This window comes from Gopherus flavomarginatus, chromosome 3, assembly GCF_025201925.1.
Source record: "Gopherus flavomarginatus isolate rGopFla2 chromosome 3, rGopFla2.mat.asm, whole genome shotgun sequence".
In the NCBI taxonomy this organism is placed as follows: domain Eukaryota; kingdom Metazoa; phylum Chordata; order Testudines; family Testudinidae; genus Gopherus; species Gopherus flavomarginatus.
In genome coordinates, this window is record NC_066619.1 from 182,141,028 (window position 1) to 182,168,628 (window position 27,601).

A 27,601-nucleotide genomic window follows, 5' to 3' on the forward strand; every position below is an offset into this window, starting at 1 on the left:
GCACGCGCCGTCTCTCCCGGAACCTCCCTTCTTGCGCAGGCGCAGTAACTTTTTCTGCTTCGGCCGGCCAGCCCGAGTTGTCAGCGTTGCCTGGCAGGGATTGGGGAGCTGCACGTTCTATCTATTTCGGGGGCGGCTCCTCCGAAGGCGCTGACCTGTGCCTTCCTCCGCGCCCGCAGCGTGCTGTGCGCGAGACTGCGTCGCCTCGCGTCGAGCTACGGAGGTTGGCGGGGAGGTTTGAAATTGCAAACGCGCTGGGACTGCGCTGATTAGGAGTCCCCGCGCATGCACGGGGGGAAGGGCTGCGAGTGACTGCAAAGGGGGTGGGGGGGTCTCCATCCCGGGAACCCCCGTGTTTCTAAAAGCAAACGTTAGCTGCAAGCAAGGTGGGAAGAGAGTCTGCAGCTGCATCAGCCGAGGGGGGGGGGGGAGGAGCTGCTGCTGCTGCTGCTGCTGCTGCTGCTGCTGCCAAATGTGTGATCCCGAGGGCTGGGGCCACTGCTCCATGGGGAGAGAGTTGAAATGGCTGATAAAGTGCAGTCTGGTGTGTTGCAACGCCACCCCCACCAGGGCCCAGCAGTGGGACTGCAAGCCCTAGCTGGGCACGTGGTTGAAGTATTTTAATACTTTGGAGCGGGACGGGGGGAGTCCTTAGGTTAACATTTTACATCCCTGTTTTCAGTATAGCTAGAATACATCCAGGTCATCTCCTTTTTTATCTGCAAGGCTCAGAATTTGTTTCTATTCATGAGAAGTAAAAGTACAGCCCTTAAAATGACAGGAAAATTAAGGAACATGTTTCCAGTCATGTTGAAATACATTTCCATTCCTCATATCTGAAGTTATGAATGTTGACTAGGGAATCTGTATTTCAAATGCCTTACTCTGGAAAACACAGCCTTTCAAGTACACAATGAAGAAGCCAGACAGGGCTGATGGCCCATCAGCAAAGACAATGAACTGTGGAATAGCTTGACCTTCCTGTGGGTGTTTTGGCCAGCCTGCAAGCAATGGCCCGTCTGATATACTGAAGGGCATGTGACCAGCCCACATTTCTCTGGATTGGACTCCATCTTGGGATGTCCGCAAACTGGTCTGGGAACCAAAATTTGAAATAAAGGGTTGCTGCTATATGGTAAAGCTATATAAGGCAGCAAGTGACATCATCTGTTGTTCTTCACTCCCCACACAAAAAGACTCCTGGAAACACCTGAGAAACAAAGCCTGAACTGGGGGAAGTGCTGAACCCAGGCTAAAGAATTTCTAGTGTGTATGTGACACACCTGGGGATTCCAAGCTGTAAAGCCACTACAGCTTCTCCGTTAAGAATCTGCAGGCTGCTTGTATAATCAGTTAGGGTGAGAATTTGCTAGTTCATATCCTGTCTTTCTAGTATCTTAGGTGTAGTTGGTATTTATTTGCTAGGTAATCTGCTTTGCTTTGTTTGCTGTCACTTAAATCTATCTTTTGTAGTCAATAAATTTATTTTAAGTTTTAAACTAAACCATGTATCAGAGGGGTAGCTGTGTTAGTCTGGATCTGTAAAAGCATCAAAGAGTCCTGTGCCACCTTATAGACTAACAGATGTTTTGGAGCATGAGCTTTCGTGAGTGAATACCCACTTCGTCAGATGCATGTAGTGGAAATTTCCAGGGGCAGGTATATATATGCAGGCAAGCTAGAGATAATGAGGTAGTTCAATCAGGGAGGATGAGGCCCAGTGAGTTTGGAGTGAAGTGCTTGGGAATCATAGCTCAAAGGGCAAAGGCTGTTGCATATTCCTCCCCACATTGAAGGGGAGGCAAACTGGATGATAAATTCATACTGGTTGGGATTTGGACCAGGGCAGGATGGTACAACTCTGGTGTCCTAGGCTGGGAAGCTGGTGGTTATTTTGGCTGTAGCCTCTCTATTGTTGGTTCACATGCAGTGGCTGATCAGAGAGCCAGCATGTAACTGCAGCTGTGTGTGTCCCTATCTGTGTGAGTGCTGGTGGAAGTGTAGGACTGGGAGCGAGTCTGCAGCTTGTCACAGCAGCACAGTGTGAGAGAGAGCCCAGGCTAGCTGGTCAGAGGGCTCAGTAGTACCCCAGTTCCAGGGGGAGCCAGGACCTGTTACACCCACTACTGTGGCAGTTTGGATGGAATGTCTCCACAGTGCATGCTTTCTCCACTGCTGATTCACCTGATTGCTGGTGCCTGTCAGGTCTGCCAGTTTGGCTACTGAAACAAAAGGTAACAGCAACAATGCTTTAATTTGCTGATGCCTGCTTCATATCAAAGTGTGCCTGACTGTAAATTTATGTGTGCAGTAATAGCTAAATGGATACAGTTTGGTTACAAATTGGCCCAGTGGTTGTTTTTCTTTCTTCTAGCTCTCAGGCATCAGCATGTTCTTCTCTATTATAGTCCCTAGCTTCTGTTCCCTCCAGCTGGCTTTCCACATATTTTAATTGGATTCTCTGGCTGTATAGTTTAGGAATAAAGGGAAAAAGCAAATGCACTGTATTGACCAGTTGGACTAGGAGAAATGACACTTTTGTTATCAAGCTTTCCGTATTTCTGCTCTAGTTGACTGGGTACACTTTAACACGGAAAAACATTGGGTCCAGCTGGAACAAATTATATGCCTAAACCCAACAATCAGTAAGTTGCCTTCAGTCACTAAAGCTGTCTGACTGCTTGGGTTCTTTAATCGCCCTATAGCAAAAGCAAAATCACAAGTGTGGGGTAAGATGTCATCTCATACAAACTTAGCTCCTTTACATCCCCAATGAGTCCCATGGCAACTAACTGTATTTTGGTGATGCAGAATCCCTCTCATGTTGTCTCAATATAATTGCCTTGAAACTTTATTATTTATATGACCATTTTGGTGTATTTACGAACCGATTTAGACCTTCTGTTATCATAATCCCATACAGCTCTAAATTGTATTTTCTTGATTTGTCTCAAAGATTACTTTAACTGCTGATCCACGGCAGGTCATAAGATATCATTTATCCTCCTTGGCTTTTCTCATAATTACTTCTTTCTGTTGGAAATAGTATATTACAATTATGTTCCTTGGGCAGTTGCCAACTCTAGGGAGAAAGGAAAAAGGTCTCCATGCACCATATCTATCACCACTTCTGTGAAATAATTCCTAAAAGGTCTTTTGGCATTAGTAGAACAGGATTTCTCATTTTCTAAATGTTCTGGAACTCTTTGTGGTCTTTTGTTCCATGTCTACATGTTCAGCATCACATCAGAGTTTGCTCCAGTTCCTGATGTACTTACCCTTTCTTCCTGATTAGCTGCTTTTCTTTATAGACAGTAATTATGCGTGTGTATCTGTTCTTATGTTTGAAATTCCAACAAAAGTTCATTAGTATTGGCCTTGGTGGCTAACATAACTTTTTTTCCTTTTCCATCTACTTTGATTTAGAGAATGCATGGTAGCTCAGTGTCAACCCAAAAAGGTTTCAGCAGGAGCTGAAAAGATGGATCTGGTTCCAAGGATAAGTGGTCTGTACAATGAAACTTCTCTTCCCTAGGAAAAGAAAACCCTTGCATCTTACTGGCCAACTGCAGCCCTCAGGCTTTGTACATCCAGCTGGAAAAGCAAGTCATCTCATTGGCAGGATAGCCTTATTGCTGCTGCTTTCCCTGTAGTTTTCATGGCTTTTAGATCCAGTTCTTTCCAGGCTTAGAAGAGAGAGATCCTCTTTCTATTGAGGCAGCCAGCAGTCTAAAACTTGCTATTCTTCCTTTTATTTCTTGTTCCACTCCTGAAGTCTCCTTAAGATTTTACAGTGCAGCTCACCACCATAGTCTCTAAATATCTTCCAAGCTCAACATTTATGGCAGGCGTTGAAGATGTTCTGTCTGAAGGTTACGCTTTTAATCCCTCCTTGCTCTGACTGGAGTTTATACACCACGTCACAGATACCAATTTGTCTCCTTCACTGGACTGAGAGAGTTCCTCCTGGCATGGCAAAATTCTCACTTCTTTTTCTCTTAGGTGTGACTGTTAGCCTTCCACTAAGCAACTTTGTGGGGTTTTGGGGTGCAAGTTTGGGTAGTTGATGAACACAGATTTTGTTGCTGCTTTTCCTGAGTACAGAGTAGGTTGCCATTCCTGCTGGGTAACTTCGCTATTTCCCTCATTTAATATCTTTTTTTAATATTTAGCAATTTAAATAATTGTTACTATACATGAGTTCTCTGTTCACCTCTGGCCCCACAGCTTTCATCCAGAGGTTCTTCTGACTTCAATACTGGCTTCTTCTGCCACTGACTCTTCTCTCATCGAGGTGTGCCTCTTCCAGATCTGTATCTACAGCATAGATAGGGTGACCATATTTCCCTAAACTGAAAATTGGACACTGGATAAGAGATGGTGAGTGCTCAGGGGAGTTTACTTGCAGTTTCATCTATTTTATACATGGTTTTATTTTACTTAAAACTCATTAGTTACTGGCACTGTTCCTTGTCTTGCTGCTGTTCAGGGTGTGAAGCTGCTTGATACCAGTTGTATTTCTCTGATGATGCTATTTTTCTGAGAATTTGCTTGCCTTTCAGCACCTTGTCGTATAATGCAGTATAGTCTAGAGAAAAGGTAACTCGCTCAGACAAGACAGCCTTCATGGTGGAGACATTGAGACGCGATTTTTTCAGTAGACCACACACCATTCATAATTGAAAAGACGCGTTCAACAGGTGCTGTCTTACCTGGCAGGTACAGCACAAATTCTGCAGCCTTGGCTAGATCTATGTATTGTACTGCATTACGGTCCATCTCTCGAAAACTCTTCTGCCACCTTTCAGTGATGGGTGTTCTTTGATGGTTCCAGTCTGAAAGACAACAAGAGACAATTGATTTTGTGCTTCTATACAGCCTTTTGTCAAGTTGGCCATTGCATTCTATATTGAACCTCACAGTAAGGAAGGCCCAGACTCTGAGGCAGTGCAGAAGTAAGGATGGGAATACCAGGTCACCCTTACTTCTCTGCTCTGCCTTGCAACCAAGTAGGGCTGCTGGCCAGGGGTCAGCTCTGAAAGCAGTGATGCCTGCTAGCAGAAAATTTCTCTGCTGCTACTGGCAGGCATCATTGCCTTCAGACCTAACCTCGCCTCTGGCAGCAGCCACAGCTCTCCACTTTGTCACTGTATTCTTGGTGCATCCTGCTCAAAAACCAGTGGCTGCAGTCACTGAACTCAGAAAGGAGTGCACCATTCTAATGTGTGCAGCACACTCATTTTACCAGAACACTAGGCTGCTTGGGAAGGGATTATACATCTCTGAGGCACAATCCTTTAAGTAAATTCCTCACTATCATGTGATGCAAGCAGTGGACAACTGTCCCAGTTTGATCCAGACATAAGAACTACCTGTAGTGTCCAGCTGGAGAGTAGGGGCTGCTGCCCGGAGGGACAGGTTTGAAAGCAGTGCTGCCTGCCAGCAGCAAACTTCTCCCATCAAGCTGCTAGTGGGTAGCACTGCCTTCAGAACTGACTCCCAGGCAGCAGCTGCCGCTCTCTGCTCAGCCTTGCAGCTGGAGAGCGGGGGCTGCTACCTAGGGGGACATCTCTGAAAGCAGCGCTGCCTGAACAAATCAGGGACAAATGCCCCGTTTTAGTGAAAATATAGGGGTGACCAGAAGAGAGCTGAAAAGAGACTGTCCCAGCCAAAACAGGACATATGGTCACCCTAAGCATGGCAGGTTTAGCTATTGTGCATTGAAGTGCTTCTGCGTGTTATGAAAATACTTAAAATAGGTCAGGAGTTGTCAGTGTGCAATAGAAATAAAATGTGAAAAATGCATGAAATTGGCTTTCTTTTTAGTAAATGTATTGTTTCTTGGGAAGTAGATGGCATCAGTATTAAATCACTTTTGGCTAGAGTAAAGCACAGAAAGTGTGACAGTCCACCAGTGTCTGGGCATTTCTGTGTTACAAGTGAAGGTCCTGTACTCAGCCATCACAAGTTACATAAATAATTGATAGAACATTTTACTCTTGAAATAAGTGCCAAGAAAATTGTTTTTGTGAAATTCTGAACTTCTTGACATGTCTTATATACTGGTGCAGTTTGGCTCACTTCAGTTTCTTTCTTGTTGATGTAGTTTGTTTTTAAAAGGTTCCCTTTGTAGTTTTGTATCTAGTATTGGATTTACAGGATATACACTGGCACTTAATATCAACAATCAAAATACTTTAAACAATTATTTCTGTTTTGGTTGGCTATAGCCATCTTTAATAATGTAAACCATGGGCTAGTAGTATAACTAATTTAATCCAGTGTTCTTTCACCTACAGTTTTACATATTCAAAGATTAATTATATGCTTCAGATAAGTACTGTAAAATCATAAGGGGAAAAAAGGGAACGTCAAGTAATTGTTGAGAGCTATTAGGACACCCTAGGCTTCTTTCTTCCTCTCCCAATAACTCTGATGAGAGGAATCAGACATGGTTGTTTGAAGTTCAGTTTTTTTCTTGACAAAGATCCCCAAAAACCTGAATGCTCAGTGATGCAAATTGGAAAAAAAATCATCTGGAAATTTAAGTCAATTTCTTTTTAGTGGAGTTTTTTAAATTAAAAATCAAAATGTATAAACCTGTAGGATTTTTTTTAAGGTTTACTTTTCATTTTGAATAATGTAAATAGTACTCCATGTGTTTTGTAAACTGTACTTATTCAGATGACTCTTTCTTGGAAGAAGAAACTGATTTGGGGCTTGCTACAGCCCCATCAAAGTCAAAGGGAAAACACCCACTGACTTGAATGGAGCAGATCAACTCCTTACTTCATATACTAATTTTGAAGAATTTAGTAATTATTATGGAACAACGATTGGCGAATTTCATTACAAAGACCCTGACTATTTCAAAATTATATTTATGCAAATAAATTAGGAGGAATTTTTATGCTAGCTTTGCATCTGGACTACCAGAAGATGGCACTGTTTACATATGAAATCGGTGCCTTTTTGTTTAGCTCATGAAATAGATTTATTTCAGGAATCTTCATGGGCTTTAAAAATATTTAATTCAAACCCAGTTCTAGGTAGATTTTTTGCCAATTTTAAAAACATAAGAATGTCAAGGAGACATTTAATTTAAAATTGGAAACTAAAAATTCATCCCAAGGGAAATAATCTACTTTTAGACTTTATAGCTGTTTAACCGTTTGTTTCATACACAACATCTAACATTACTTTTTTCCACAAGGAAATATTTTTCAATAGTATAAATTGTTGTCACTCTAATTTCCATAAAACTTATAAAATAGTTATGAAGTTCTTCCCCTGCATTCAAATTTACTTGATTTTGTAAAATGAATTTACTGCTTCAAATAGGGGTCAACACTCTATCCATTTAACAAGTACACCATGAACTTCGCTCACAGTCTGTCTTTTTCGGTAAGGGCAAGAGCCTAGATCAGTGTACAAGCCCATTCTTTCTGTGGTCTCCGTTGAGACTACTGACAAGAATGCAAGTGTCATGTGTGATACTGGCTTTTACAATTTTATAAACTTTTCAAAGTATTCCAGAACTCCAAGTGTTGACCTTTGGGTAAATGTTTTTCACTATATACATTATAGAAAAGTAACGTACAAATTTCGTGTAGTGCACAAGAAAAAGGCAGAGTTTTGCAAACTGAGGATGAAGTGGCATAAATTATATCAACATGCCTGTTATATTATTGCAGGTTTATTCAGTTGTTAGCATAAGATCTTTGTTGGGTCACCATTTCCTGTTTAGTTTGTGCATTTAATGAAGTATGAAGTATATGGTATAAAATAAATGCTGCCTATATTATTTAAATAATATTTCTTTCAGCAGTTGTGTTTTACAGAGAACGATAAGGGGAAAGGCAGTTCTGTTTGTGATGGATGAAAATATAAAGCAGTTTAATGATGCTAAAAAATGCTATTCCATGTTAGCCTAATGACGGTTAGTTAATGAACTGTATGCAAAAGATGTCGGATTTTTATTTTAAACCTTGGTTTCTATCACACTAAAACCAAGTTACACGTTGGCAGTTCTGAAGAGAACTGTCAGCTAGTACAGGAATCATATTTCAGAGTCTGGAAAAGCAAAACATTAACGGGCTTTTCTAAATTGACAAGATTGCAGTGTTGTATGATGTCGTGTCACAGTGTAATGGGTAATGTTACATCCTTTAGACCAAGATTCTTTAATAACCACAATTAAACAGCTGAAAAGGTTGTAATTTGGGTGCTAATCTTCATGTTGGCTCCCAAGGTAATCTCAGGTTAGAAGTTTTCTTATTTTTATATTAAAATAAGATTGGGCTGCTCTGAAATCATTTAGGCATGACAATTTGGTGTATTTCAATCTATCATTTAATTCAAAATTGCTCAGAACTTTTCAGAAGAATGCTAGAAATCGAAATGTCCAGACAGACCATGTGATGAGATGGTTAGCATACCTGTTCTGTTATTAAATACCAACAGTGGGAAGGAGAAGAGAGGCTAAGTATGCTAAGTATGTTTTAATTAATATATTGCCTTTTGGGTGAGGCATTTTCTTGTGCTTAACATTTTATTGCCACTTAAATTTTAATCTGTTACTTCTGATACATAATCATGATGGGATTGTTGAAGTAAGATGATCCTTGATCCTTCCCCAACTCATTGATAGTACTCCCTGTGATGCTGGCAGATGAGGTGCCAGCTCATGCCAAGGCCCCTAGGCCTCAACTGAACACTGACAATCCATAGCTGGAAATTAGTCTGGCTCATCTATGTGTTAGCATTGTTAAATAGATGTTAGGTTTATAAAAATGTGTTTAGTGTTTAGACTTTATAAAATGCTTGTAGGATGCTTCATGTAGTAATCTCACTTATAACATCTGTACCTCATGTTGTTAGTTTATACTGAGTGTTGGCACTGTAAAACTTTGTAATTGTGTAAGTCATCAAACAGGTCATCAGATGTGAAATGCTGTCTTTCTACAGAAGGTATTAGGTCCCGCCCACCACGAAGGCCCACTAAAGGCAAATGAACCATTGTGAAATATCAAAGAATAAAAGGAGATGTACATGTGGTCTTGTCCCATCAATTTGAAACCATGAGGAAAGGGAAATAAAAATCCCTGACAGGAAGAAACTGGATCTCTATGCTGCTTGGAGTTTGGGATGGCAAAATTTCTAAGCATCAGCAAGAGATCCCCAGCTGCTTATCTTGGGTTATCTCTAGGGGGACTATAGAGCTTGCATATTACAGCAGCTTCTATTACCTTTTGGAACCTAAGACCGTAACTCATAAGAACATAAGAATGGCCCTACTGGGTCAGACCAAAGATCCATCTTGCCCAATATCCTGTCTTCTGACAGTGGCCAGTGCCAGGTGCCCTAGAGGGAATGAACAGAACAAGTAATCATCAGGTGATCCATCCTCTGTTGCTCATCCCCAGCTTCTGGCAAACAAAAGCTAGGGACACCATCCCTGCCCATCCTGGCTAATAGCCTTTGATGGACCTATCCTCCATGAATTTATCTAGTTCTTTTTTGAACCCTGTTATGGTCTTGGCTATCACAACATCCTCTGGCAAGGAGTTCCACAGGTTGACTGTGCATTGTGTGAAGAAATACTTCCTTTTATTTGTTTTATACCTGTTGCCTATTAATTTCATTTGATGACCCTAGTTCTTCTGTTATGAGGAGTAATTAACAACCCTTCCTTATCTACTTTCTCTATACCAGTTCTGATTTTATAGACCTCAGTCGTATCTCCTCTTATCCATCTCTTTTCCAAGATGAAAAGTCCCAGTCTTATTAATCTCTCCTCATACGGAAGCCGTTCCATACCCCATTCATTTTTGTTGCCCTTTTCTGAACCTTTTCCAAATCCAATGTATCTTTTTTTGAGATGGGGCAACCACTCATTTGTGTCTGTATGTTTACTTGCTTTAACCTTGTAAAAAACTTTTTTTTTTTTTTTAGTTAATTTATTATAGGATTGGCCACAAGCACTGTCTTTGGTGTATAGGGTCTAAGGTGCAATTGAACTTGGGTAAGTGACTGGTCCTTTGGGACTAGGAGTAACCTGAATATTGAGGGACTATCTATCACAAAAGCAAGCTTGTCTGGGTGGCAAGATAGACAGGAGTGCCAAGGGGATGGTCTGTGACTCCATGTTAAGGCTGTTGCAGTGCTTGAGAAGTTCACACTTGATACTTTGGTGAAATCTAAGTATAGAACTCACACAGAGTTTGGGGTTTGTGCCCTGCTTCTTAACAATATGTCCCGGGGTTGGTACTCATGCTCCTGAGCCGCTTCAGGCAGCTTGACACTCCCAGTGACTCTAGAAGGACTAAGATTGGAACTTGCATGAGATAGCCACATCTAGATAATATATGTGACTGGTGCTATATAAATAACTAGCATGTAGATGAATGGGTGGTACAAAATACATCACAAAAAAATCTGGAAGCAAAAATTGGGTGTCACTCCACAGTTCTCACCTACAAAGTAAAGTGTTAGACAAAGAGAGAGAGAAGAAAACTTTTTGGTGCAAACACAATCTCAGAATGTTTGTTCTTTTCCCTAGACCTTTGATACCAGGTCTGTGCTAGTGAACAGTAAAACCACGCTGTTTTTGTTTTGTTAAGTCTTTGTTTTGAATTGTTATAGCCTGCATCTTATTAACCAAAATAGATTTTTCCAGGCTGGATCTACAGTCACACACACATCATGTGCTCTGTTCTTAGAATAATACACCCTTAACATATAGAATCAAACTGAGAAAACAAGGAAAGAGTAATATATAGATATGTCCATTTCAGTCTGGAAAGAGCAGTAAGTTTGGAGAGCATAATTTATTCAGGAACTGAATCCCTTTTCATGTTCTAGACAGATGATTTGAGTTGGAGAGTGGTTAATACAATAAACGTCTATTGTAAAATGCTGAGAAATGCCAACTAGAATTCTAAATGGGATATGCTGCAAGAGCTATACCCCCATGACATAGAGGAAATACCAGAGAACTTTTTATGAAAGAGAGAGATCTTTTTTCCCATCCCATTTTCTCTGTACATGTGGCCCTCTTCTAAATATTTTGTAACGACTCTGCAAGTAATGTATTACTTGGGCTAATTTCAAAGCAACCTCCTGAAATGACTAACAACAAGGAATGAGACACAGACACTCCGTATAAGTTAAAGCGAGTGGATGCAACATTATTAACATGTTAATGACAACAAACAGATGTGCTTGTGTAACCATAATCCTACCGCTATTATAACAGAACTGGGATTGCAGACAATGGCCTTGAAGGCTCCATGGCTTCACCTCCACGTATGAACTGTTGTACAATCTACCTCCACAGCTGAGATCCCTATTGCCCTCTCCTTGTGTGATGGTTAAGGATACAGGTGAGGGCTTCCTCAATCTTTGACAGACAGGAAAGCTGTCTCCTTGCTGTGCAAATATACTGGGTCCAGGTCAATGCCACCACTCCAAGACTGGGCACGTGCTGATTAGAAACCAGCAACTAAGATGAATGTTTCCCTCCCACCTTCTGTATAGTCAAATTGCTGCAACTATGAGGCAAATCCCCTGGAACATCTGCAAAATCAGGGCCAAATCCTGTTTAACATGAATAACCAGATTAAATCCATACAAAATCCTAGATTCTCTTCACACAAATGTATGAGACAACAACCTGGGCTGTGCCAGAATGAATGGTTAGAGAATGCGTTGGGGCGTGAGTTGTCCAAGAACAGGCCTGTTTTGCTGTGGCAGGACACTTGCATGGTTTGCACTCAGAGTCCAACCAAACAGTGTGCTTGTTGTCCAATGGATTATTATGCTGTGGTTGCATGTCCATACACGCAGGTTTGGGATGTGGGCTCATTCTTCTTTGTAAGGATGACAGAGACAAATATTATCACCTCAGTAACAAATATGGCTGCTAAAATTAATGTAAACCAGAGGTAGGAGTGTGGAGTTCACATCTGACCAAAAGCAATTTGATTGCCATCGGTCTGCTGATTGAATCAATTATGCATCAAGTCCCAGGAGAAGAGGATGGTTGGTTAGCCTGCCAGTATTCTTTGCTCATCCTCAGTGTCTTGGGGAATACAGACTGACCATAAGAGCCTGGTGCAATTTAGCACCAACCACCTTTCCTCATTTTATGAATTCTGTCTATGTCAGCATATGTGTTACACTTGCATTATGACCAGCACTCAGTACCCACTGTGGCACTGGCCAGGGTCTTGCATCCATTCTGTCCTTACAGTAATTTGAGAAGCTTTGCAGGCATTTTTCTACTTAATTTGCCTTCCAATCCTGTTTACTGCTCCCAATCTCAGTGTATCATGTGGACCTCTTTGCTTGTTATGTGGCTGGGTGAGCAGGAGTGATGGCAGGGTTGGCCTGGCCACTTTTTTGTGTTGCTCAAGTCAGATGTTCTGGGTCTATGAGCTGAGTTGCACTGATCTAACTCAGGCAGAGACAGACTTTGGGATCGTGGGAAATAATTGACAGTTTTGACCAGTATTCTCCATCTTCCATCCTGCCCTGTCTCTCTCAGTGCAATTTTGCTGCATCATGGAATCTAGCCCTATATAACTAGCAACTTCTTAATTTTACAGGAATACTTTGTCATATTTTTCTGCTGTGTTGGTTAATAGTGGAAGAAAGCTTAGGAAACATAGGGATTATCTGGATTGTTATGCCAGGAAGTGCATATGTTTGATAATATGGTCAAGAAATATTTGGTTTACATCAGTAACTTGAAAGTGAGAAAAGATGCTGTCTTTGTGTAAGGAAAACTCCTATGTGCTGAATGAGTTGGTGTGCTGTGGAGGGGATGGGGCACAAATCAAGCTCACAAAACTCAGTTGCAACTTTAACTATGGAGTTACATCAGAATTCATCCTGCAGCTCACAGGGAAAGTAAAGAACAAATCTTTTTAAGTTCCTATATATTTTTAATGGCAATGTACAAGTGATAAGAGACAGAACACAAGTGATAAGAGACAGGAACTTAAGGCATAAATAATACTTGGTGCTATATGCAGAATTTTCTTGAAGTTTTAGTTCTTGACACATTTCCCGTTTTTTATGCTGTAAGAAAACTTGGGAAGGCTCTTTTTGGATTTTCTTTTTCCTTTGAAGACCAAAAAAGGCAATTAAAGATAATCAGTGGACCCTTTTGCAAGGTAGCCAAGAAAAAATAAATGAAGAAGGGGCTTACTGGGACAATTTGATTACCACCACTTCATTGTTAAGTCATAACTCGGCCTTGGAGAACAGTCTACTGAAACTTGTTGCATAATAGTCAGTGCTGCCAATGTTGTTAGGGAAAATTCTTCAATCTTGTCTAATCTTTTGAAAGTTCATACTAGTTACCAGCAACTTCTCTCTGCAACGATGGCATCATCCAAGCCTCCTGATGAGATGTTGCCAGAAGGAAAAAATTGAAACCAGATGGGTCAGTAATGTGAGAAGCAGTTTGACATTAATTGTTCCCCCATTTCTCCCCTTCTTTGAAATCTAATTTGAGTAAAAATATGGCATTATTTTTCTTGGTGGTGATTTTTGTTTTCAAAATAGCCAAGCTGGTGGGCGAATGGAATCACTTTGTTCAAGGATAGATATTTACACCAAACTCTTCAAGGTTAAGATCACTCTTAATACCAAGGAAAATTGGGCTATCTAAAGCAATATTGTACCTCATTTGTAGTTATTCTGACTGATTTGCCACAACTTTGACATGATTAGTTCCTTTAAGTGTCCTAAATATGTTAAAGACAGTGTTTGGGGGTGCGGGCAGGGGAGGCAACAAAACAAAACAGCAGCCTGAGGCAATGACATACAGATTAGCTGTTTCCCTGACCTTGGCATGCACTGTAGAACAGAACAGAACAAAAAGGGATCATAAATTGACCCATGTGGTATTGCTGTTACATTGCATTTCTGCAACAATTTCAGTAATTGCAATGTGACGATCTACTGTAATATGACAGAAAAACTGTACAGACTATCTGCTTAACAAGAGAAAATAATTCAGTAAGCACTACTATCCCATTTAGGGGTTATCTTGTTGATTTGTGCTCGCTCCCACCACCTGTATCTGTTTGTTGCATCCATCTGCTGTCTCACTTTATATTTCAATTGTAAGCTTTTGGGCGCAGGGACCATCTATTTATTATTTGTTTGTACAGTGCCTAGTAAAGTGGAGCCCTGATCAATGATACAGCTACTGTAATACAAATAAGAGGGAAGTTCCTTAAAATAGGATGAAATGTATCTTTTAGTGAGTAGATCAGGGAAATGGGAATCAGTACTGTTGTGTTGTGTTCCCATTTCTGGGAGTGACTTGTAATATGAATTTGGGCTAATTACTTAACCTTGTCATGTGATCCCTCTGTCATGTGACCCATCTGAGCCTTCACCTCCCATCAACCCCATCTTTTTGGGGACTACATTTTCTATAATTTCCCTTTCCTTCAAAGGCCAAGTCCCAATGACTATTGACAGCTGTGCCTCCCTTAAGTTTAGTGTTTGCTGAATTTAGTACCAATAAAGTGGCTGAATTTGAAACATCTAGATCCTGAAACACACAGATAAGGCACATTAGGGTTTCACTCAGTGCTGCAGCTACTTAGCAGTATGCTTGATCCTTTCTAAAGGAGCTGCATGTATTCCACTGCGGGTTCGTTTTCCTTTATGTCACAGTGAGTCTTGAACATAAGATGAATCCAAAGTGACTGACATGTCACATTCTAAATTAAACCATTTTTTTGTTTAATCTCTTTTTAACCTGTGCTTTTCTATAAGTAGGTGATAGTGTGTTTTATGCAATATTTTCACGACAGTTCTCAAAACTAAGAAAATCAGCCCCTTTTTTCAGAATGACATATGGGCAGAAAATGACAAGAGCATGCCACTTTAGCAGCAATACAAATGCTTAAGAGTGTTTTGTAATTGGAAACTTACCATTTTTTTGTATTACTTGAATCGTTTCCAGAAATGCTCTAAGACATTAATTCAGTGCACCTCGTTGGTGCCTATGTAGTAATGAACAGAAGTTGTTTGACAAGTAAAACCTTAAATATTTGAAATGTTGGTAGCTGATAGTAGCTTATGGGGCCCCTAGTGTATTTTTAGGACTCCTAAACTCTTCAAAAGCTGTGAGCAGTTTTTCCCCTTCTAAAAAATTACCAATTTGCTGACCTTCCTCTGCTGAGTGCTTCAGTTCTCTGATTGCTGCCATACAACTGTTTTACATTAGATTAATGATGTTTAGACTTCATCTCTGTAGCCATCTTAATTTTAGTTTATCCTTTTGCGCATTTTGACATATCATATTGCATATAGATTTAAAAGCAATAATATCTCTTTGTGATCTTCAGGTTTCTATAGACTCCCCCAGCTGAATGATTTTGTGTTATCTTGACCAGACAAGCACCATAATTATTAATGAAAGGGCAAATGAAAATTTAGCCAAGGTTCCACAGATATGGAATGTATGTAGCTTGAGACCAGAGTTCCATCTCCAGTGAAAACTGAATTGATATTTCAGTAAGATATTGGTACACTAGTACAGGTACACTAATTCACTAGTCAGGATGTAAAAATGACTGATGGCAGCGAAATTGGATCAAAAAATTGTCTAGATTAACCAAAAAGCTGAAGGAAAGAAACCTCACAGCTTGGTAAAAATTCTACAGGACTGCACAAACCAGCATAACCAGAGCAATACCCATCCTGGTTCAAATGGTTTATTAGAGGAAATAAAAAAAATGTGATGCCCTTAAAATATGTGATAAACAAAATTAATTTGATACAAGGGGAGATTACGTCCATACAGGTGTGTGGTCTAATGATTAAAACAGGACAGGGATTCAGGAATCATAGGATCTATTCCCACTCATTTCTCTGAGTTGCTGTGTGTTACTTACCCCATCTGTGCTTCAGTTTCGTTGTCTATAACATGGGGTGTTATCAGTTAGAATTACCATGATTAACTTATGTTTGTAAAGAACTTTGCATCCTTGGATATGTTCTGCAGTTGCTAGACAATGGCAATGGGAATACACCCATGACAGCCAGCCCCTGCTGAGAGAGTTCTCATATTGTCTCTGGATAACAACATCTGAGCACTCAACCTACAGAGTTCCACCAGTGTCACAAAAATACTTAAACATGAATTTGCAGTGGTATGCAACTGTTTTACTAGGCAGAAAATAATTAATGGCAGAATCTGCTTCCTTCTACATTAAATAACTGGCTTTCTTGTACAGAAGAAATTGTTGCTTTTGAAGATCTCACATAGGTGGCTAAGGGCTTAATGATGCACTTAAATGACTGGGATAATTTAAAAACATTTTGAAAAATGTGACTGCAATATATTTCATAAACAGCTCCCAACCAAATACTAATAAATAAATAAACAGACCTGTCTATTGATGAAAACAACCACACACTGACCTGAAATAAAATATTTACTGATGTGTTATCTCTGAGATTCTCATCTGAAATATACCTATTGGGTCAATAATTATTGACATTCACCTCAACAGAAGTCAATACATTTTTAGTGTGGTGTTTGTTTGTTTTTTTTATCATTAAGGTTGCCAGCACTTCACACCTCCTCTGCCCCTCTGTTTTTCTTTTCCCAACTGCAGATCCTCTATCATTCTCTTTGAATGAACAAGACAAGCTGTGGCTACAGGAGTATAAATGTGTGGAATGTCTTATCCATTCCAGATTTATAGTAGAAAAGTGTCTGTCTTTCACTGCATTAAAGTGAGATTTCGTGGATTCTGCCTTTCCTTCTGTCTGGAGAAGTTGCCATTATTAATTTTTTTTGGTTTCATTAATTAGCTTGAAAATTAATTGTTACATTTGATTAATTTAATTATTAAACAGGTCAACAGAAACTTTGGTGCCTTCAGAATGTGATAATCCTGTTACAATTGGACTCATTTTTTGTAAAGTAAAATAATTGTGTCCAGAAAAAATTTCTTCTCTATCAAACTCATTCTATGGGGAAAGTTCTTTAATCTAGAAATCGTATTTGGTGATTTATGGTCTGCTGTTACTGATATTGCCATGATCCTGTGAAAAATGTGATTTTTTTTTTTCCTCCCCTCAATGGAAATTTTTGTGTTTCTGTCATGGTATAATTCCCTACTCTGAACCTTAGCGTCCAAAAGATGGGGTACCAGCATGAATTCCTCTAAGCTCAATTACCAGCTTAGTACTTGTAGCGCTGCCACCAACCAGGAATTCCAGTGCCTGGTACACTCTGGTCCCCCCCAAAACCTTGCCTGGGGACCCCCAAGATCCAGTCCCTCTGGATCTTAACACAAGGAAAGTAAACCCTTTCCCCCACAATTGCCTCTCCCCCAGGGTTATCCTGGAAGATCACTGTGATTCAAACTCCTTGAATCTTAAAACAGAGAGGAAAATGCACCTTCCCCCCTCCTTCTCTCTTCCCCTCCCAGATTCTCCCTGAGAGAGACAGTAATCCTAACACAGAGAGAAATTAGCCTCTCTCTCCCCCTTCCCTCCTTTCTCCCCACCAATTCCCTGGTGAATCCAGACCCAGTCCCCTGGGGTCTCACCAGAATAAAAAAACAATCAGGTTCTTAAATAAGAAAAGCTTTTTAATTGAAGAAAAAAACAGTAAAAATTATCTTTGTAAATTTAAGATGGAATAGGTACAGGGTCTTTCAGCTACAGACACTGGGAACACCCTCCCAGCCTAAGTATACAAGTACAAATTAAAACCCTTTCAGCAAAATACACATTTGAACTCTTTCCAGCCAAATACACATTTGCAAATAAAGAAAATAAACATAAGCCTAACTCGCTTTGTCTACCTAGTACTTACTAGTCTGGACATATAAGAGACTGTATCAGAGGGACTGGAGAGAAACCTGGTTGCACGTCTGGTCACTCTCAGAACCCAGAGAGAACAACAACCAAACACTAACAGCACACATAAAAATTTCCCTCCCTCAAGATTTGAAATTATCCTGTCCCCTGATTGGTCCTCTGGTCAGGTGACAGTCTGGCTCACTGATCTTGTTAACCCTTTACAGGCAAAAGAGAGATGAAGTACTTCTGTTCTATTAACTCTTACTTATCTGTTTATGACAGTTTCAAATAAGAAAATGTCAATTAAAATGAAAACATGTCTAAATCAGGGATATATTAAAATTTGCAACAGCTTGTGGGCAGATTTTATAAATCACCAAATTTATCCATATCTGAGTAAAGTGAAAAACAGAATTGTCCTGAGTTCATATAAAGAACCAATAAAAGGAATAAGATGGATTGATCTATCTAAAAATAAAATAAAATAAAAATTTAGGTGTGATGGAATGAAACGCAGCCATTAGCAAGTCATATTTAAGTATTATTCATTTGAATTCACCATGATGTATTTTGCATATACTAATTCCACTTTAGACAGTTTTCTTTTTGCTTTGATGGTTTTGATCTCCTTTTCCTGTGATACTTGTTGCAGATAATAGAAGAGTAAATGATTTATATTCATAATATATTTCCTTCTCACCCTTTGAAGGAAATGCAAAGTTTGAGTGAGCAATTGTATTACCAGCATTTGTTTATATTTATAAGTAAGTACATTTGGTACTTGTGATTGTTTCTCTCTCCTTCTCAAGGCCAAATTTGATCATCCTTGTGACAGAGTTTTGTGCGGGGGATCTAGGGTAGATTGGGCGTGGGGCATGAATCCTTTCTATCTCCCTGGGAGTTTGGCGTGCACAGAATGTGCAGCCCCACTTCTAGCCTACAAACTGTACTAAGAGCTGGGGTTGCTGCACTTCTCTTACAGAACTGGGTGGGGAGGGAGGGAGGATAAAGCCTGTGGATCTACACAGAGGTTGAGTACCTGGACTATTTCTATGCTCTTCTCACAACACACCCCCTGCAAGCTGCTGCAGAGAGAGGCTCTGTAGCATGCAGTGTGTGTGGATCTTCTTACCCAGCCTCTCTGTGGACCCCCCGCAGTGGAAGTACAGTGGTTCTGTTGCTTTTATAGCTTTAAGCACCAATGGAGGGAAAGGGCAATAGTAAAGTTTGACGTGTCTTGTTTGTTCCTTTTAGAAAACTAACTTTGCTTTGTATCTTGCAATTTCCCTCTGTGCACTTAAGTCAATAAATATAGAAAGCTTCAGATCCTGTGTGATGATTGAGGAGTTAAAGCTTTTGAGCATGTGAGAAAACACCCCTTACAAGTTTCAGCAATGGTCATGACATGACAGACCCCATGTGGGAATGCCCTCAGGAATGCTTACTAATATCCTAACACCCTCTAATGGGAAATCTCGGCAAGGAAAGCTCAGCTAACCTGTTAAACCAATAGATTTACTCCAAATTTGCACTTGTGTAAAGGACAACAAACTTTCCCGTAAAAGCCAGGTGTCTTTCTACAACTCACAAGTAGCAACAAGAATTGTAGAAGATATTTATAACCTGATGCTTCTCTTACTTTTATTAAGTTATCGAAAATGGACTCCCTGGTTACACACACATACTTTGCAATAATTATTCTGTTGCTTATATTATTCCTGCTTACAAATAATTTATTTGTAGCCTTTGTTTTTTAGTAAACCGGCCCAACATATCAGTTTATTTACAATAAATATTGTAAATGCTGCATAATGTATTTCCTGCAGAGAGCAGATTTCTCTTTCCCCTTTCATGTTCAGTTATGCTATGACTTCTCAATGTATTTCATTATATAGATGATCAGCTCGTTGATAAATCTGTTTGCCTATTAATACCTAAAATAACACATCCATTCAATTAGGAAGATCCCTGGGCTTACTTTCTATTAATACTGACCACAAGCTTATGGAACAAACCCTGATACCTCCAACTAACATGTTAATGAAATGATCTGAGTGCACATGGTATACCAGTATGTATAAAAAGGTCAGAGTGTATTGGTGGTGGGCAAAGAGGGAGAGGAAACAGACTTCTTCAGTTTTGGTGAATTCAAGTAATATATAGAGCCTAGAGCTGGGAAGCTGTTCATATTCCACGGCATATTCTGCTAAAAATCAAAGATCTGGGCTAAGCAGTACATTGTTTCTTGTTTTATACACAGCATTATACAAGAAAGGGATGGGGGGCCTGAATTGGAGAAACTGTTGATCCACCTAGAAAAGAGGGCAGGGTCCATTTTTTGTTCTGTTTGTACAGACAATTGGGTCCTGGTCCATGACTGGGGATCTTAGGCACCATGGTAATACAAATAATAATTGAGAAAGATCCTTTGGTGTATAATAGCAAATTCTAGAGAAGTTTAGCAGGAATATATGAAAATCTTAGAGCAACTGTATTAAAATATTAATATTAATTTAAAATGAAATACTGGGATATTTTCATTTTTTTGAGGCATAGTTTTATATTTGCATTCATTTTTACCAGTTTGACTCAGCAAACTCATTGTTTCATGAGGACTGTGCAGGAAAACTCGAAGACTGTGCCTTTCTATTTTCATCCATATAACAGGGCTGTCATTTTTCTATGCTTACTATATATTTCATGAACTTCATGCCACTAAATTTAAATAAATATATTTTTCACCTACACTTGCATGAAATTAACACTTCCTCCCTTGAAGTGACAATTTTATGGAGACATTCTTGTGTCCCATGAAATTTAAAAAAAATCACATCCACTGGGCATTTATTTACACATCTAAAAGTGATAGGCTGTGTTGCATGCCATTTTCATCAGCACACCTGCTGATCTTACCATTGCTAATTAAAGACTGCATTTAAAGCATTATAAACACTTTGTGGCTGGGCTTGATGAAGGCAATGCACCCGCTTTGAAAAGGAACATTAATTCCATGGTTGCTTGAGGAAAGTCAGTGTACTGTCCAGTATATAGATGAAGGGAGTGGTACTTTTTGATCCTATATAGGAGGAGCTTGAGGTAGGTATTAAAACAGACAGATAGGTTACAGGATCAAGAGCTTGATCAAAAGCCAATGTAGTGCTTATTGTCAGTTTCATATTTTCAAGGGAATATATAATACTGTAATGAGAAGACATCATCAATAGCCACAATATGTGCTTGTCTGTCTAGTGGTATTCTGAGAAATGTTAGCTGTCAGCAAGTATCTCATCAAGGACAAAATGAATGAAACCAAAATATTATGAAAATGGGATGTGAAGGTCTATGAATGTTTCTGTTCTTATTAAACTGAAGCAATGTGGTTCTGTTACTGACCAATATTTTTATTCTGCAGGATGACATTGAAGAACAATTTAAAGTGAAATGTAATCCAGCTGAAGATGGTAAAACCACTATAGAGAATATGAAGTAGGTGGGTGAAATCTCTGATGAAATAAGTTAAAGACATGCATGACGTTGTGACATTCCCCAGGGTACAATCTGGACTGTTCAACAGTGTTGTGCCCTGAACACTCTACCCTGAGGTGCCTTTTACATTGCTTTACTGCCAGAACAGCCACTCCTGGTCTGCTCATGCAGTCTTCAGCCAGTAAATTCACTCTCAGCTAAATACATGAATGTTCTCCCAGCCACTCATGAACTACATATAGGGCAACACCCACAAATTATTCAGTCCCAGTCTTGTTCCCAAGAAATGTGCATCTTGCACTGCTCAGTATTGTCCTGGATAGTGCAAGCTCATAGTAAGTCCATCATTCCAACACTGGGTAATGATTATGCACCAGCCTTCTTATCCTAAGTTGGGATTCCCAAACACTTCAGTTCAAACACACTGGTTTAGATAAAACAATAAAACAAGTTTATTAACTAGAGAAAAGTAGATACAATTTTTCCAGCTGAGTTGTCATTTAAAAGAAAGAGCAATGAAATGTGTCTTTAAACCAAAGAAATACTAACTGCAAATAGAAGTAGGCAGAGTACAGGAACTAAAGTTGAAGATTAATTTCTATGGCTGAAAACTGGAAGTAGTAATAGAAATAATAGTATCAGATCATATGATAAGTAAAATTGAAAAAACCTGTGAAAGAGAGAGATACCTGTGAAAGCATAGTGTTTAGTGCCTCATATAAATCTGAAAATGAGATAAAAGGAAAAAAATCACATTGCATCCCATTTCCATGCCCTTTAGGTCTTCATGGTTTCTATTTAAAGACAGAGCCTAAAGACACACATGTAAGGAACTTTGCTCTGCCTCCCTTCTGCTTTCTCACTGGTCAGTGGAGAGGAATTATTGTGCAGAAGAATCTGAAATGGGAGCCTGAGAAGATGCTGTTGTGTAAGGTGTTTCTGGGACTCCAGGCCTACACGCTCATTGGGGAACAGCACGAGGAGGAGAGATATTGTTCAAGCTAGCTATCCCCTGGAAAGAAGGAAAACGTGGCACATCCAACTCCCCTCACCTGCCTAGAATCCAGGGGAAATGCAGTGGCCCTCGTCTTTTCTGGCTCTCCACAGAAGGAATGTGGTTAGGAGCACAAGAGTTGTTCCTCTACACAGCCCCGCACTGTATGTGCATGTGCACAGTGATACACATACTTTGACTTTCTAAAAGCTTGCTTCTTTCATACACATTCCCTTGTCCTCATTCTTTGCTCTGTGCCATTTTTCATCATTCAAGATGATAAATGCCACTTCACTGCATCTTTTCAACAGCTATGTTTGCATTTAGTACTCAGAAGAATAGAAAGAACATTCTGCAAGGGACAACTGGACAACAGGATAGTGTGCTGCCTTTCTGGAGCCAGAACATGAGATGCCACACTAAGGGTACGTCCAGACTACCCGCCGTATCGGCGGGTTAAAATCGATTGCTCGGGGATCGATATATCGTGTCTAATCTAGACGCGATATATCGATCCCCGAGCGCGCTTATATCGATTCCGGAACTCCATCAACCCCAACGGAGTTCCGGAATCGACACGGAGAGCTGCGGACATCGATCCCGCACCATCTGGACGGGTGAGTAATCCGATCTTAGATATTCGACTTCAGCTACGTTATTCACGTAGCTGAAGTTGCGTATCTAAGATCGATTCCCCCCCTAGTGTGGACGAGCCTTAAGATTGAATAGGCTTCTGAAGTTCATGGGCAAGGACCCATTGGTGATGGTTCATATTGGCACTAATGATTTGATCCCAGTCTATAAGTACCTACATGGAAAACAAATATTTGATAATGGGGTCATCAATCTAGTAGAGGAAGGTGTAATACGATCCAATGGCTGGAAGCTGAAGCTAGACAAATTCAGGCTGGAAATAAGGTGTAAATATTTACAGTGAGAGCTTAACCACTGGAACAGTTTATTGTGGGTTGTTATGCATTCTCCATCACTGGCAATTTTAAAATCAAGATTGGATGTTTTTCTATAAGATATCCTCTAGGAATTATTTTTGGGGAAGTTCTATGACCTGTGTTATACAAGTGATCAGACTGGATGACCACAATAGTCTCCTCTGACTTTTGAATCTATAAATCAAAACATCCAAACATCATAATATGTGAATTTCCCCCATCCTTTTTTATCTACTTTAACCACCGGTGCTGAGCCAGTAAACTCATAGACATTTCCGTTTTATGTCTGAAGAAGCTAGAAGTGCTGATCCAGTTACAATGTTGAGGGATGTCACTTGATATCAGACCAGGAAGTTTGATGGTCTGAGCCATCAACTCAGCCAAAGAACTCATGGAAGTCTGGGCCCAAAAATATAAAGGACCTAAGTTGAAAAAGGGCTAATATATTTGATATCTGACACTCTTGTTCAATAAAACATCATGCGTAATATTTCACCATAGCCATAACTCATTTTTTAAAGTTAGAATTTTAAAATTTCAAGCAAAAATACATTGTGTTGAAAATGATGAGTCATAACCTGAAACACCAAGTCATCTAGAAGTAGAAGGTTCAAAAACTAGGATTTTTGAGTGAGCATGTAAACATCTTCAATAGAGAGCTGAAAATCTTCTCTATGACTTCAGTTTGTAGTTACCCTCATTTCTTGAATTATATAAGAAACAGCAGTACACCTGTAATTTGCATCTCCCTTGTGTATTACTATAGCAAATTGGATATAGTATATTTAAAATAAAATTACTCATTCTAGTGCAGCTCCTAGAATATAGCAGTGTAGGTTAGAACATCTTTCCCTTCCAAACAAAGCTACTGAATCTGTTGTTTAATTCATTATTTGTCATGCCCCAAGTGTGCACATGGTATCTGAGAAACCTGCATATTAATGCTGCTTTTTTTCTTCTTTAGCCAGTCTGACAAAGCAAATATACCAAAATGACACACACTATACAGTGTCTTTTGTACAGAGAGACTCCATCATTTTCTTTTCAGCTGAAGTAACTTGTGCCGCATTAACTTAACTGCATCTCAGTCACTCTTGACTTTGTATAGCCCGTATATACTTAAAGTTATGACCACTTTTGTGCTGGGGGGGTGGGGGAGCAGGAGCGTATACTAAAGTTCAAAGAACATACTATACTGTACTTTATCTTAGGACATCTTCCTTTTTCGTATTACAGGAAGTACCATGCAGAAAAGCTACAGAGACCATTACTGTTGAAACAAAATTGATCTTACATTACCACTGAGTTCATTAAATATTGTTGTTCTATTGAAATCAACATTGATTGTACATGTGACATTGATAACAGTACATCATTAATTCATTACGAACAGGGCTACTCCAATAAATGCTAGATGGATTAATAATAACTGGATTCTTAAAATGCTACCAGGTTTACTTCAGGTTTTCTGTTTCCATGTGTAATTACTGCCAGGGCTATCACTATTACCTACTATTTTATAAATGAAACCAAACAGAAAATTAAAAATGGTGTACCTGAGTGTTGCTATAAAAATACTGAATGTCTTAAATATCAGTATTGATGATGCCTAAAGGCAAGAATTTTTCTTAGTCAAGATTTGTGTTTTCAATTTATTTTCTTCAGCATGAATCTAGCTAGCCAAAGTAGTCTAAGGGATTTTTTGTGTTAGCTTGGTTACTACATTTTTTTATTGAAGAATGATTGATTCATTGTTTACAATTATACAAATAGTGAAATAGGCTTCAAAATATTTACAAGATAGCTATGAAAATAAAACTTTCTTAAAAAATAATTCTTAGATATTAATCACAGGAGGAAAATTAAAGGCAACTTTTCAGTAAAATAGCAAATATTTCATTTAAAGTGGACAGGTTTGCACATAAAAGCACAGAAACTTATACAAAAATCTCACTGTGCCACATTAAATAAATAAAATAAATAAATTTTCTCTTAAAAGAAAAGGACCCTGACTACTTTAGGTTCAGTTTGAGATACCATTTAGTACTCTGGTCCCTAATACTGATTTCCTGGCATATTTGTACCAGTCAGAGATTTCAGTTAAATTACCTCTGCTTTACACACGTGTAGGATCAGAATCAGATTCCCACGTTTGGCACATATTAAGTTTACAGAATTGACTGTTAGCCTTTTCATCTGTCTGTCACGTATGGTTGTTTGTTCCTCTTTCACACATTTCTAAATAGCACATATGCTTAATAGTCCAAACTGGTTTTTCTTTACACACTCCATCAAAAAATACTGCTATGAGGACATGCTGAAGATCATCTCCAATAACTATTTAATATATAGATTATTATATGATGATTTCACTCAGATCAAGGGTATGTGGGAATTTATTTATTTTAATTTCAAGAATCAAAAAAGGGACACAGCTTAGAGGAAGCTTAGGGGTGAATGGATTAGACTGATTTGCTCCTCCCTTTTCTCATGGTGTTTTCTATATTTTTTTTTTAAACTTGGCATGCTTAGTGATGAATGGTTGTGGTATAATACCTGCTTACAATTAAATTGATAAATCACACATAGTTATTAGGGTAATTAAATTGTAGATAAGGTGGTTATATGATTGACGAGTCTATTGAAGGCTGTATATGAAAGCTACTTAGGGCAGAGACTGTCTCTACTCATTATTTGTTCAGCATTAATATAATAAGCCCTGATCCTTATTGACGCCTCTAACCACAACAGTATTATAAATAATATTAATAGAGTTTCATGAGGCCAAATACTGGCCCTGCATGTCTCCACAATATATAATCTACATGATGCATCAAGGATCCATGACTATGATTTAAGGGTATAATATCCCTACTCAAGGGCCATGTATGGTCCTTATGCAACTACCCATTTCCTACCTTCTGTTCCAATCCAACCTGAGCACTGTTGGGCTGATGTCAGACAGGCACTGGGCACGTGTATTGCTTTCTTGAGGGGAGGATGATCCACTTAGTGAGGAAAACTTAGAGGTCTCACATGTGAAAAATCACACTCCGGTGATGGCTTGGAGAGAACCTAGGGCATCACTGGGCCAGCTGTCTCTCTCTCTCCCCCCAACATTGAGGATAAGATCTCATTTGCCCCAAAAGATAAACAGTTACTTTGAGATTCATAAATGGAGGGAAACTACTGCAGTGTCCCTGGCTCCTTCCATAGGCACAACAGGATCTTCAGAGGGGTGCTTCAGGGAACAGAATTCATTTGCGTAGCCCACCAACTCCATGGCTTTTGAATATAGAATGAATACAGAACTCCCTGATTTTCTTCTGTGCCTGGGCCCAACCGTTTTAGGATTGGTCAGCCCACTGTGGAACCAGGCTATGCAGCTATGGCTATAAGAAGTTACCACACGTCTTGCTGCCATGTTAAACAGAAAATCAGGATTCAGCCCAGGGTAATCAATTGCAAAAGTGCAGATACTCTGCCAGAGCTGTTTAATTAATTTAAATGTACCCTGTATATGAATGTTGTTTTAATTGTAATTGCTGGCACTTCATGTGAGAAAATTATAAAATATATTTACAAAAATAAATAGGTCCTCCAGGATACATCAGCTGCTTACCAAAATCTAAGTATATTTTGGTAGACACTATGTACTTTGACATGGGCAGAGAGAGTTTCCCCTCACCTTATTATACACTATAGCTGTGCAAGTTTTTACACCTTATTCAATAACAAAGCAGCAGCCACCATCTTCTGAGTCAGAGGCCCTGTCTAGATTAGCATTTTAAATAGCATTTTGAACATAATGGCTAACACAATTAAAAAAACAACAACACTTAGTTCTTCCTGTAGACAGAATTTAGCACCATTAAAGTGGATTGTGCTCACCCTAAGACTCCTTTCTATTTTTTCTAGTGTAGACATGCCCGGAAACTGTCTGGTTTTTAACCAGGCTGAAAGAAAGATGGTGAAGGGGCACTAAGGGGATAGAAAAACAAGCAAAACAGAGGAATGAAAAGGAGAGTTTGAAAGAAGATAAGGGAATAAAGGTAGGAAAACTTCTGGGTAAAAGAGTAAAATGACAGCCCAAGTTTAAAGGAATTAAATGATATTTTATTTGTTCAAGTTTCTAAATTTATTAGGCCAAATTCAGATCTGATGCAATTGGGAGTAAGTTCAGATACGCTAATAGAGTTGGACCTGATTACACCAGGGTTGAATTTAGCTCATTGAGTAAAATTTTCAGAAATTTATCAGCTTAAGTCCCATTTTTTAGAAGTGACTTAGGCATCACATAGGTACTTTTGAAAATGTTATCCTA

At 39.3% G+C, this 27,601-nt stretch overlaps 1 long non-coding RNA gene across 2 annotated transcripts; it reads left to right on the forward strand.

Moving 5' to 3' along the window:
- The first annotated feature begins 131 nt into the window (after positions 1–131).
- On the forward strand, positions 132–27,601 carry LOC127047866 (uncharacterized). Of its 2 annotated transcripts, none has more exons than XR_007773490.1 (4): positions 132–223; positions 688–1,358; positions 21,260–21,337; positions 27,196–27,601. It is a non-coding gene; the product is annotated as an uncharacterized LOC127047866 (long non-coding RNA). The 2 variants fall into 2 exon arrangements; XR_007773491.1 differs by lacking the exon at positions 27,196–27,601 and adding an exon at positions 24,514–24,615.